This window comes from Mauremys mutica, chromosome 3, assembly GCF_020497125.1.
Source record: "Mauremys mutica isolate MM-2020 ecotype Southern chromosome 3, ASM2049712v1, whole genome shotgun sequence".
NCBI classification, from domain to species: domain Eukaryota; kingdom Metazoa; phylum Chordata; order Testudines; family Geoemydidae; genus Mauremys; species Mauremys mutica.
Genome location: NC_059074.1, coordinates 209,488,919 through 209,502,732, shown reverse-complemented (window position 1 = coordinate 209,502,732; position 13,814 = coordinate 209,488,919). Strand labels below are relative to the sequence as shown.

Here is a 13,814-nt window from a genome sequence, read left to right as displayed (position 1 = left end):
AAACCTCTCATCCCCAGCCCCACCCCAGAGCCTGCACCCCTCCCTGCACCCCTGCCCCAGCCCTGCTCGGCCTCCCACTCTCCAAACCCCTCGATCCCAGCCTGGAGCATCCTCCTGAACCCCAAACCTCTCATCCCTAGCCCCACCCCAGAGCCTGCACCCCTCCTTGCACCCCTGCCCCAGCCCTGATCCCCCTCCCACTCTCCAAACCCCTCGATCCCAGCCTGGAGCATCCTCCTGAACCCCAAACCTCTCATCCCTAGCCCCACCCCAGAGCCTGCACCCCTCCCTGCTCCCCTGCCCCAGCCCTGAGCCCCCTCCCGCTCTCCAAACCCCTCGATCCCAGCCTGGAGCATCCTCCTGCACCCCAAACCTCTCATTCCCAGCCCCACCCCAGAGCCTGCACCCCTCTCTGCACCCCTGCCCCAGCCCTGCTCGGCCTCCCACTCTCCAAACCCCTCGATCCCAGCCTGGAGCATCCTCCTGAACCCCAAACCTCTCATCCCTAGCCCCACCCCAGAGCCTGCACCCCTCCTTGCACCCCTGCCCCAGCCCTGATCCCCCTCCCACTCTCCAAACCCCTCGATCCCAGCCTGGAGCATCCTCCTGCACCCCAAACCTGTCATCCCCAGCCCCACCCCAGAGCCCGCATCCCCAGCCGGAACCTGAACCCCTCCCTGATCCACCTCCCATCCTCTGAACCCCTCAGTCCCAGACCTGAGCACCCTCCTACACCCCAAACTCCGCATCCCCAGCCCCACCCCAGAGCCTGCACCCCCAACCAGAGCCCTCACCCCCCCACACACCGCATCCCCAATTTTGTGAGCATTCACCTCCCGCCATACAATTTCTATTCCCTGAGGTGGCCCTCAGGCCAAAAAGTTTGCCCACTCCTGTTCTAGGCTCTGATTCTCCAAAGCACTTAAGCACATGCTTAACTTTAAGCATAGGGAATAAGCATTTACTGTGGCTCTGTTCCGACAAAGTCTTACTCACACGCGTAACTTTCCATCGACTCCAGGGGGTTAAAGATAAGCATATGCAGGAAGTGTTTGCAGGCTTGGGACCTGAACGCATGGACCCCTGCAAAGCCCCCAGGAACACTGTGCCAGTGGTGCACAGATAGCTAAAGGAAATAGGTTACAAACAACCATAGGGATCAGCAAAGATGAAGTCATTTAGAACCAGAGAATGACAAGTTTTTATGAGCAACTTCAGGGCAGGGACCATCATTTTTATTCTGCGTTTGTACAGCGCCTGGCACAACGGGGCCTTGATCCATGATTGAGGCGTCTAAATGCTACTGCAATGTAAGTACCCCTCTTATTATTGCTGTGTAGTAAGAGAGAAAAAGAAGAGAGGAAAGAAATAAGGAAGAAAAGAAAGAGAAGAGAAGATTGACGTCTGTCCATCTGCACGGACCACTCCCACTCCCACCCCACTCGCTCCCTGTCCAGGAGATGCTCCATATTCGATCCCGTGAAGACGTAAGCAGGCGTGTACTTTGCGCAAACTGGATGTTCCGCTGACGTCACAGAGACGTCTGACAGGGTTAAAGTACCAACGTCTTCGCCTTGTGTTCAGGAGGTGATAAAACAGCTCCCGATGCTGCTCGGCCTCCTTCCCTCTCCTCCCGCTCCAGCGCGACTCGGCCTCTCTCCCTCTCCAGCGCGGCTCGGCCTCCCTCCCTCTCCTCCCGCTCCAGCCCTGCTCGGCCTCCCTCCCTCTCCTCCCGCTCCAGCGCGGCTCGGCCTGCCTCCCTCTCCTCCCGCTCCAGCCCTGCTCGGCCTCCCTCCCTCTCCTCCCGCTCCAGCCCTGCTCGGCCTCCCTCCCTCTCCTCCGGCTCCAGCGCGGCTCGGCCTCCTTCCCTCTCCTCCCGCTCCAGCGTGGCTCGGCCTCCCTCCCTCTCCTCTGGCTCCAGCGTGGATCGGCCTCCTTCCCTCTCCTCCCGCTCCAGCCCTGCTCGGCCTCCCTCCCTCTCCTCCCGCTCCAGCGCGGCTCGGCCTCCCTCCCTCTCCTCCCGCTCCAGCCCTGCTCGGCCTCCCTCCCTCTCCTCCCGCTCCAGCCCTGCTCGGCCTCCCTCCCTCTCCTCCCGCTCCAGCGTGGCTCAGCCTCCCTCCCTCTCCTCCCGCTCCAGCGCGGCTCGGCCTCCCTCCCTCTCCTCCCGCTCCAGCCCTGCTCGGCCTCCCTCCCTCTCCTCCCGCTCCAGCCCTGCTCGGCCTCCCTCCCTCTCCTCCCGCTCCAGCCCTGCTCGGCCTCCCTCCCTCTCCTCCCGCTCCAGCCCTGCTCGGCCTCCCTCCCTCTCCTCCCGCTCCAGCGCGGCTCTGCCTCCCTCCCTCTCCTCCCGCTCCAGCCCTGCTCGGCCTCCCTCCCTCTCCTCCCGCTCCAGCGCGGCTCGGCCTCCCTCCCTCTCCTCCCGCTCCAGCGCGGCTCGGCCTCCTTCCCTCTCCTCCCGCTCCAGCCCTGCTCGGCCTCCCTCCCTCTCCTCCCGCTCCAGCGCGGCTCGGCCTCCCTCCCTCTCCTCCCGCTCCAGCCCTGCTCGGCCTCCCTCCCTCTCCTCCCGCTCCAGCCCTGCTCGGCCTCCCTCCCTCTCCTCCGGCTCCAGCGCGGCTCGGCCTCCCTCCCTCTCCTCCCGCTCCAGCGCGGCTCGGCCTCCCTCCCTCTCCTCCCGCTCCAGCGCGGCTCGGCCTCCCTCCCTCTCCTCCCGCTCCAGCGTGGCTCAGCCTCCCTCCCTCTCCTCCGGCTCCAGCGCGGCTCGGCCTCCCTCCCTCTCCTCCCGCTCCAGCGCGGCTCGGCCTCCCTCCCTCTCCTCCCGCTCCAGCCCTGCTCGGCCTCCCTCCCTCTCCTCCCGCTCCAGCGCGGCTCGGCCTCCCTCCCTCTCCTCCCGCTCCAGCCCTGCTCGGCCTCCTTCCCTCTCCTCCCGCTCCAGCCCTGCTCAGCCTTCCTCCCTCTCCTCCTGCTCCAGCCCTGCTCGGCCTTCCTCCCTCTCCTCCCGCTCCAGCGCGGCTCGGCCTCCCTCCCTCTCTCTCTTCCGGCTCCAGCGCGGCTCGGCCTCCTTCCCTCTCCTCCCGCTCCAGCGCGGCTCGGCCTCCCTCCCTCTCTCTCTTCCGGCTCCAGCGCGGCTCGGCCTCCTTCCCTCTCCTCCCGCTCCAGCGCGGCTCGGCCTCCCTCCCTCTCCTCCCGCTCCAGCCCTGCTCGGCCTCCTTCCCTCTCCTCCCGCTCCAGCGTGGCTCAGCCTCCCTCCCTCTCCTCCCGCTCCAGCCCTGCTCGGCCTCCCTCCCTCTCCTCCCGCTCCAGCCCTGCTCGGCCTCCCTCCCTCTCCTCCCGCTCCAGCCCTGCTCGGCCTCCCTCCCTCTCCTCCCGCTCCAGCCCTGCTCGGCCTCCCTCCCTCTCCTCCCGCACCAGCGTGGCTCAGCCTCCCTCCCTCTCCTCCCGCTCCAGCGCGGCTCGGCCTCCCTCCCTCTCCTCCCGCTCCAGCCCTGCTCGGCCTCCCTCCCTCTCCTCCCGCTCCAGCCCTTCTCGGCCTCCCTCCCTCTCCTCCCGCTCCAGCGTGGCTCAGCCTCCCTCCCTCTCCTCCGGCTCCAGCGCGGCTCGGCCTCCTTCCCTCTCCTCCCATTCCAGCGTGGCTCGGCCTCCCTCCTTCTCCTCCCGCTCCAGCGTGGCTCTGCCTCCCTCCCTCTCCAGCCCAGCTCGGCCTCCCTCCCTCTCCTCCCGCTCCAGAGAGGAAGCTGTTCCATGCTTCTCCAACCCTGCAAGGTCGAAATCAAGAGCTGGGCCCTGGCTGTGGCTAATCTCCCATTGGTTTCTATGAGTGCAGGATTGGACCTGGACAGAGAGTGAGATCAGAGCTCTCCTGGGCCCTTAGCAGCCTGCTCAGAAAAACATGGCCAGGCAGCCGCCTGCTCCTCATGTTGGGTCAGACTTGGCCCGGGAGCCGCCTGCTCCTCATGGAGGGTCAGACGTGGCCAGGCAGCCGCCTGCTCCTCATGGAGGGTCAGACGTGGCCAGGCAGCCACCTGCTCCTCATGGAGGGTCAGACGTGGCCAGGCAGCCGCCTGCTCCTCATGGAGGGTCAGACGTGGTCAGGCAGCCGCCTGCTCCTCATGTCAGGTCAGACGTGGCCAGGCAGCCACCTGCTCTTCATGTCGGGTCAGACGTGACCAGGCAGCCGCCTGCTCCTCATGGAGGGTCAGACGTGGCCAGGCAGCCACCTGCTCCTCATGGAGGGTCAGACGTGGCCAGGCAGCCGCCTGCTCCTCATGTCGGGTCAGACGTGGCCAGGCAGCCGCCTGCTCCTCATGTCGGGTCAGACGTGGCCAGGCAGCCGCCTGCTCTTCATGTCGGGTCAGACGTGGCCAGGGAGCCGCCTGCTCTTCATGTCGGGTCAGACGTGGCCAGGGAGCCGCCTGCTCCTCATGGAGGGTCAGACGTGGCCAGGCAGCCGCCTGCTCCTCATGGAGGGTCAGACGTGGCCAGGCAGCCGCCTGCTCCTCATGGAGGGTCAGACGTGGCCAGGCAGCCGCCTGCTCCTCATGGAGGGTCAGACGTGGCCAGGCAGCCGCCTGCTCCTCATGGAGGGTCAGACGTGGCCAGGCAGCCGCCTGCTCCTCATGGAGGGTCAGACGTGGCCAGGCAGCCGCCTGCTCCTCATGGCGGGTCAGACGTGGCCAGGCAGCCGCCTGCTCCTCATGGAGGGTCAGACGTGGCCAGGCAGCCGCCTGCTCCTCATGGAGGGTCAGACGTGGCCAGGCAGCCGCCTGCTCTTCATGGAGGGTCAGACGTGGCCAGGCAGCCGCCTGCTCCTCATGGAGGGTCAGACGTGGCCAGGCAGCCGCCTGCTCCTCATGGAGGGTCAGACGTGGCCAGGCAGCCGCCTGCTCCTCATGGAGGGTCAGACGTGGCCAGGCAGCCGCCTGCTCCTCATGGAGGGTCAGACGTGGCCAGGCAGCCGCCTGCTCCTCATGGAGGGTCAGACGTGGCCAGGCAGCCGCCTGCTCCTCATGGAGGGTCAGACGTGGCCAGGCAGCCGCCTGCTCCTCATGGCGGGTCAGACGTGGCCAGGCAGCCGCCTGCTCCTCATGGAGGGTCAGACGTGGCCAGGCAGCCGCCTGCTCCTCACGTAACCACGCTGTGCTCGCCAGGGGCACCGTGCGGCTGCTCAGTTCCAGCGACTGACCAGTGCATGAATTCTGACCCAGACGGTCACAGTTTAGTCTCTTTGCTCCAGCGGGGCACTAACCTGTCTCGGACCCTTACCAGAAGCAGATTTCCCCTTGCACGCTGCCTCCGCTGCAGGTGGGGGTGGAGCCGAGGCTCCCCTCAGCCCTGTCCCTTTATATGGGGGGGAAGTAGTAGCCCCAGAGCCTGTTCTCCTGGTGGGCCTTTGGTCACGATGGCAGGGTGCCCCAGCCAAAGGGGTGGCATGGGGGCAGCCTGCTAAAACAGCACCGAGGGAGGCAGATTTCGTTGAACAGCCTCAGGACTGTCTCAGAAGCGAACTGGAGACCCCACCATGGTGTCTTTTGGACACATAGTTGTCAATATCCTCGCTGTGCTTCTCAATGAGCAGACCCCTCCTTCAGCAGGGAACAAAGACACTGGTGTGATCACAGCATCTTCAGGACACGCTGAGCTTTCAGGGTCAGATACTTCCCAGTATCATTTTGTCCTGAGTCTGCCCTGGCCAGGAAGGTGGAATTGCCTCTGCCTGGCATCCCTCCATTCCTCTAGCAGGAGCATTCCCTGGACCCCATTCCCATCTGACCACGCAATGAAGTTGGGATGGTATTTCTTGTTGACTCAATGTTTTGTGTAATTTCCTTGTGGCATGTTTATTTGTTGGCATAGTGAATAATTCATACTCCTGAGCCATGGGGAGCCTGAGTAATTGTTTTGTATTATCTTCCCTTCCCACACCCAGGGGGAAAAAGAAGAAGTGCAACTTTAAATAAAGGAAACTTTGGAATGATTCCAAGTGATTTTGGTCATTAGCTGACCTAATGGAAGAAAATCCTTCCATTGGGATTTGTGAAGCATGGGTCCCATTTACATGATTTCATTCTGTCGTTAAAGCATCTGCTGGGGGAATACACAGACCATCCGTTCCCTGCATTTGGGTGCATTTAATCACCCTGAGCAAATTCAGAAGCCTGATTCTCATTCACAACAAGGCCTCTTTACACCACTCTGGCAGTGTAAATCAGACTCAGATCCATAGTATTTATTGAGGGCGCTTTCAAAAACTCAGCTTAGCTATTTTTTCTGCTTTCCAATTTTCTTGCACCTATGGGACGTATTATTTTACAGTCACACTAGTCATGCTATAATTATGGGTGTGAAGGTTCTTTATCCTTTAAGCCATTGTTTTTAGGCAGGGAGTTTAATTTCCTGCAGGGGAAAAAAAACCTCCCTTTAAGGCTGAAAAACATCATGCTTGTTCTTAACCCCAATGCAATCGTTTGAAAGGCTGGTTAGTTGGCTCAGCTGTACCTGAAATAGCTGAGTGTGGGGGTGGGGAAACATTCTCCAGCCGCTAAGGAACAGTGCAGCCGTTCTAGATGCAGGGTGACGCAAATGATTTTTTATAAAGCAAGGAATCAAAAGCACTGTGTCCTTTCACTTGTGAGTTAGCGTGACCGTCCCTTGAAGAGGGATCTGGGCGTGGCACTACTTTCACACCTCCAGGCAGGGCTAGATTAACCTGGGCACTAGGCAAACACACACACATGGATGTTGCTTAGTTAACCGTCTCCTGACCAGGTCAATCAGTGACTGGCTCCTGCTGCACAGACACTGTCCTATTAACCCCCTCATATCCACAAATCCATAAATTCATGGAGGTTAAGTCCATTAATGGCTATTAGCCAGGCTGGGTAAGGAATGGTGTCCCTAGCCTCTGTTTGTCAGAGATGGATGGCAGGAGAGAGATGACTTGATCATTGCCTGTTAGGTTCACTCCCTCTGGGGCACCTGGCACTGGCCACTGTTGGCAGACAGATACTGGGCTGGGTGGACCTTTGGTCTGACCCAGTACGGCCATTCTTATGTTCACCCTCCCAGGGCTCTCTGCCACCCCATCCCTGGCCAGCTCCCCCATGCAGCTCCCCCATGCTGTTCACCGCAGCTCCCTGGCCAGTGCCTACGGATGGTTCAAGAGCCGGCCCTTCAGCCTAGGTTGCCTGTGCCTTAATCCAGCCCTGCTGCCACAAACCCAGTGGCCCATTTGGCTGGTCACAGACACCTCTGAGGTACCGAAAATGAAAATGAGCCCGTTACCCCAGTATCTGAGCACATGCTCACGCCACCCCTGCGAGCACTGTTATCCCCATTTTACAGAGGGGAACCTGAGGCACAGAGAGGCTAAGTGACTTGCCCAAGATCACACAGCCAGTCGGTGTCAGAGTAGCGACTCAAGCCCAGCTCTACAGTGACATCACTTAGTGCTCTAACCACCGGAGAATCCTTCTCCTTAACTGATGAGCCTTCCCTCTCCAAACCTGGGGGGCAGCACTTTGCCTCCCTGCTCATAGATTTCCTCCACCATTTGGGCTCCATGGCCAGCCACCTCCCTGATGAACAGCCAGCGACGGAAGACCTCGCTGAGCTCTGAGCCAGATGGCTTGCTCCACGGAGCCCAGCCACAGGCCTGTTACGCTCCCATTAGGAGCAGGGGCCGTAGCATTTAAAACTGGGCAAACATTGTTGGACGACTAATTTATTCAGCCAGAAATGCAGTTTTGGTTGACCCAAAACTATTAGTGAATAATTATTGCCATTCACAAAATGGCCAGAGCAGCAGGAGGAGAAAGTGCTACTGCTGAGCCCCATGAGTATCAATCATGTTTTCAGCTCCAGTTGCTTTAGCATGAAGCCCCTGAGCTGCCTGTACCTTGTGCAACGAGGCCTCCCCCAGGTACCCCTGAAGCCAAGAGCGCTCTGTACTGCCCCCTCGTCAGGGCTGGGCCTTAATGGCACAATCTGGCCCCCGAAATTAGTGGGCAGCTGCAAAAACCCCTGTGAGTGTTTCAAAAGAGAATGGGAAGAGTCCCAGAGACCCGCTGCACATGCTGCACCTGGGATCTACTTTAAATTACATCACGGAGATGTGCCGTGGGGAGCGAACACGGTTAGGAGAACCTTCACTGCTGAGTCTCCTCATTGTATTTTAAATTTACAGCCTTTGCACTGCACTGAGGTTGCACTATCACTGTGTAAGCTTAGTGCGGTGCCGTATCTGTGCATCTCATTAATTTACACTGTATGTTAATTTATGGCCAAATTTGCATAAGATGCACCTAGCGCCCTGAATACAGTCCTGTGCAGCACACTGGCTGAGGAGCACTTTGGAAAATCCAGGCTCTGTACGAGGTGCCCTCAGGCCACACGCCAGGCAGTGAACCGGAGACCACCAGAGCGAAACGCCATGAGTTGACTAGCAAGATTTTACAGCTGGTGGCTCCCATCTTCCCTGGGCTGGGGACCCTGCCCCACCATGAAGAGCAGATTCTGCCAACCCGGGAGGTGAAGGCTTTGAAGATCTGGCCTTTGATGCCATTCATGCCAAGTCCCTCACTTCCCCTTGCCCAACAGTAGCACTATACCAAGTGTGCGTGTTTCTCTCGGAACCTTTTCTCCCTTCGCATTTCCTGTCCCGTTCCTCGAGCCTTGTGCTGCTGGATAATTCAGCTCCCGCTTGCTTAGATCAGATAATGGACTTTAAGTTAAGCAAGAGGCACCATGATCACTTAAAATACATCTTACCCACCCAGCAAAGCAGAACACTTTACTTGTCAGAGATCTCGGAAGAGCCTGACAGTTCTGTCTGACATTTCTACAAGTCTTTTTCTTCAGCTTCTATATATAATACGCCTCCCTCCCGCTACTGTAATTGCTGCATTTGAGAGAGTTTCTGCTTTAACTTCTTTTGTTCCTCCCCAAAGTGCGTCCCTTCCCTGAGCAGTGTGTGGAGACAGGCTGGCGTTCTGTGGGCAGAGGCCACAGGCACCAGCGCAGAGGAAGCAAATGCTGATTTTCTGCCCAGGCAGTCCCCTTATACTGCCTCCCTTCTGGGCCTGGTTCGGCTCTCAGCCAGGGCAGCACAGCCATTGACCTTTTATTTTTCCCAGTGGATGCTCCACCGCTGCTCCACCCCTCCCCTGAGGCTCCGCCCTCACTCCACCTCCACCCCGCGCCCTCCCAAGGCTGCGCTTCACTCTGGGGGCATGTGGGCGTCTCAGTGCATGCCAGGGACCTGCCCAGCAGGGTTTGCATACCCGAGGTCCACGAACCAAGGAGAGGGGGACACAGACCCCACTCGCTATGGAGGGGTGAAGATTCCTTGGACTTTCCCAGGAGGCTGAGAAAACAAAACAAAACAAAAAGACATAAAATGTGTGTATTCATTTCATACATTTTTAAAAGAGAAGGGAACTCTAATTAAAAAGTGAATGTTGTTGACTAGTAATTGCAGAAGAGCCAATGTATCAGACATTTCTCCCCACCTTTGTCTAGCTACATTACAAACTCTTTGTTGCAGACTCTCTCTTTTTATGCACATGTCCAGCACCTTCCACCCTGCAGCCCTGATCTTAGTTGGGGTCTCTAGGCACAAAACAACAGTTGTAATATTAAATAACGTGGAAGTACGTGTGTTAGTGCATGCTAGATGTGTATACATGAATGCACGTGTGTATCTGCATGTAGGTGTGGGAGTCAGTTTCTACAGATTTATTTATATAGGTATCTGGACACGTGCATTTTTGTGGTTGTGCTCTATGGATTTGTATTTGGGCTTCAGGAGTGGTCGTTAATGGACTCATTGCAGATGTGATAATGTGTGGTCCTAATTCCACACATAAAATTACAATAACTTTAGTGAACAAAAAACATGGAGCTGGTTACAAAAAAGGGGAAGAGAGGAGGGAATGAATCATGAAAACCTTTGTGAAATTTCATTTTTTTTAAAAATTACCCTTTTTGATTGTTTTGCTGCCAGCTCTAACATCCTGTAACAAATAAAACCTGAACTTAGCCTTGCAGTGAAAATGAGCCCGTGAGAGAGGGTGGGGGAGAGCAAGCGATGGAGGGAGGGGGGATGGAGTGAGCAGGGGCGGGGCCTCAGGGAAGGGGCGGGGCAGTGGGCAAGGCGAGGGTGTTTGGTTTTCTGGAATTAGAAAGTTGGCAACACCAGCCTTATGCCCGAGGCCAGACTAGATGATCTAATGGTCCCTTCTCCCCTTACAACTCTATGAAACTATAAGTGCCTTCAACAAAAACTACAAGACCTCCTCTCCCTAGGAGCTATACGCTTTTCCACCGTCAAGGGACCCTATTAAAGTGAAGATTCTGTCCCTAATGCGAGAGTGGAGCAGGTCTGTGCTAAGACACAGCCGGGGCCTGACTCTCTATTGCCCAGTGTGTCGTGCAATCATTTCCCCAGTGCAGAGTTGATGTAAATCACCAGCCTTCTGGCGTGGTAGCATTTTACACTCTGCGCTGCGTACACAGCTTCGAGAGGTGCAGGGCGTGGGGAACAGGGCCCTAAACCTTGAGGCGTCTGTGCTCCAGTGCATTAAGTCTACTTTGCGCCACTTGCCCAGTGCAAAGCAGACACGATCATGGCAGATCCAGGTACTGCAGGATTCCCTGGCACAGCAGGATTCTCAGGTGACATAGCACTGCGGTAGTGGCTTCTATACCTCTCTCTAAGCCACTGGTGCAAGGGGCCTGGCCCGGGGAAAGCAGGTGACCAGATCACTCCTTACAAACCACACATGCGAATTTGCTTCTCTACAAACTACATATTTAAACCACATAATTAAGCAACCAACCTCAATTAAAGAAAAAAAAAGTTTTGCAGGCAAATGAATTTTTAGGGTTCATTTAACTGTTCATTTCCCAAAGAAACAGTATAAAGAAATTATTCCTGTACCTACTCCGCATTAGCATGTGCAACCCTTAACTGCCACGTCGCGGCACGAGCGCACTCCCCACCAACGGGGCTAAAGAAACAGCACTCTCAGCAGTGTGCTCACTTCGGGCTAGATTCTGCAACCTTGAGTCCAGCCGGGCTGTTCTTTACCCCAGAAAGGTGCGTCGGTGACATGAAAAGGCGCGTCGCAGTGCAAGGTATGATGCAGCGTGAGGGAGGGCAGCAGAGCATGGACCTTGGGGAGGTAGAAATCGTCTAATGGACAAGATGTTAACTTCCTACTTTCCATCAGCAGTTGTAGCCTACATAGATTAAAGACATTTCAGGGTGCCAGGATGTCCCAAGCATGACCGGTTCACTCACGTTCACCGTCAGGACTGCGTGACAGGAATGAATAACCAAAGAACTGAACTCGGAAGGAATGTGATGGGAAATGTGGAAGAAGAAATCAGTAAGAACAGTGGATGCGAATAAATTAGCAACATTAAAAAGACAATGGCCCAAATCCTTACTGGTGTAAATCAGGCTAGTCCCATTGAAGGCAATAGAGCTATGCTGGTTTACACCAGTGAGGATCTTGCCCATTATGGTACTTGGATCAACTGGGACATGCGGTGAAGACAAGGTGAAGACGAGGATCCAGGCTGGCTCATGAGCACTGGGAAGGCACAGCAAGATTGGAATGAGAAATTTCCCTTCTTACATTAAAACCAAGGTTTGCGTCTGACCCTCTTGTAGAGGAGGACACAGCCTACAGAGCAGAAGGCCACTGCTTTCTCACCAGCCCTTTTGAGGTGGCTAGTGCCAGGCAGGGGTGCCGCCCCCTGTGAGTGCCCACCCCCTGTTACAATTTTGAAAAAAATGTCCACTGGCTCTATTATTGCTCAAAAACATGGGTGGAAATCTACGATTTGTCCCATATTTTCCCCCACCAAAATTCAAAATTTAAACTTTGTAGTTAAAATTTCAGGCAGGTCTAGTCCATTGTGCCGTTTCTCTGCCTACCAGGGCTCCCCCAGTGTTTGGCTGCAATCTGACCCCCACAGACAAGACATCCTCTATAATCTCTTCCTCACCAAACCCACCACACCTGTGTATTTGCCTAAACACAAAACCAGTTAAACCACCAAACAAATACATCAAAATATATTTAGTAGGTTTCAACCGTCTGTCACCTGTTGCCAGTGGAGACTTTTCCTTTTCGACTGGCTCTTTCTTTCTGCTTTTGCGCTTGTAAACACCACAGTAGAAGGGTCTCTCTTGTTTTGATCGTATTGTGGGGGCCACCACTACTACAGAACACATGAACCAGAACCAGTCTTGTAAAATGTATAAATAAAATACTAATTAGGGTGGTTTTTCGACTATTTAAAAGTCATTGCTTTACAAAAATCCATGTCAGCTGTAAAACAAACACCCACGCACACTGCCACCCACACAGGGTTTGGTTTATTTCTACCACTAGTTTTTCTCCAAAACAGAGACAGACATTTTTATTACAAACACATGTTTCTTCCATGTGCCCCAAACCAAAGTTTGTAACAGAACATGTCTAATATACCTCCAGTTCCTGAGGGGGCACAGTTCCCGATAGGGAGGGGAAAAAAGACACATTGCATATGCCCCTAAATCACAAACTATTTAAACATTAAAACCTACTTTTTTAGCCATTTTAAAAACAGACACAAAAATACACTTTGCACAGACTAACTCCCTCCCCCCAGTATTTTAAACACCCAAACCAATTTGCAACAAAATAATTTTTAAAAAGCCACACACCTATATACCCGCCTTTCCTGGGGTCACATATACATCGTTCCATGACGGGGAGGGGGAGGGCGAGTGAGCTATGCCATAGCCCAGACAAGAACTTAACTATCAAAAGTAACTGTGTTAAAACCCCCGTCTTAAAAGCACATTTAAACCCAAGTTTCAGAAACGTATCTTCCACCACCGAGTAAATATGTGCTGGTGCAGTGTTATTCTATTCCCCCCACATGTGTTTGATTAAACAACAAGCAAAAATTGAGTTAGTATTATTATCCCCCAAACACAGTAGCTTAAAACTCCGACACAACCTGTTCAACAGCCTTTTGTTTTTAAACAAACAGTACTAAACACAACCATAGTTAAAAGATGGTCCTACCTTGCCCTGGGGAAACACAGCCTGAAGTTGCTCTTTCCATACTAAACAGCTCACACTGCAATAAAGACATGGATCGTTATTAGTATGGACGCAGAGTAAGAGTCTACAGTATATATTTTCAGAGTTATAAAACCAGCAATATACCTCATCTAGCAGCAGCCATTCTGTCCCAGATGGTTTCTGTTATAAAAAGACAATCTCTTTAAAAAAATAAATAAAAATAAAAAGCAAAGGTTTTTATTCAATCATGCCTCTTTGTTTCAAACAAACTCCAAGCTCTGTAATGAGCTGCTTGATTTGATCCCAGCAGCTTTTAATTAACAGGTAAGGCATGCATGCCCCTCTCTCCAAACACTCCTTTTTGTGATCTGTGAGTGAATAGTAAATTGTCTACACCCCAGGGCTGCTTTAAAATATATTTTTCTGTTTCAGTTAAAAACAGAGAACTACAGAGCCTTCTCACAGTGTCGAACAGTAAATCACCATCAACAACAGTCCTGTTCCTGTACCTTTCCAGACTGAGGATCTTGCGTGTTCATGTGTGTCTTTGTTTTTTTCATTTTAAACATGTTTTTTTCTAGTTTGTTTTTAAATGAAAATGGATGTAGCACAACCTTAATGAACACCCCACAAATACCCACAGCTTCTCAAGGGTTGATGTTCTTCCCGCGTATTCTCATGTTCTGAATGTGGTGGTTTGTGAACCCTTACAGCATTTCAGGTTTCGGTTAGATCAGG

The 13,814-nt window shown here is 54.6% G+C and overlaps 1 protein-coding gene across 1 annotated transcript in view; it reads right to left on the bottom strand.

Annotated features, from left to right (window-relative positions):
* SYNDIG1 (synapse differentiation inducing 1) overlaps positions 1-13,131 on the bottom strand; it is a 149,266-nt gene extending 136,135 nt beyond the window's left edge. The window contains exon 1 of the mRNA XM_045009249.1: positions 13,077-13,131. The gene's annotated coding sequence lies outside the window, so the exon portion shown is untranslated. The remainder of the gene's footprint in view (positions 1-13,076) is intronic.
* Positions 13,132-13,814: the final 683 nt, after the last annotated feature.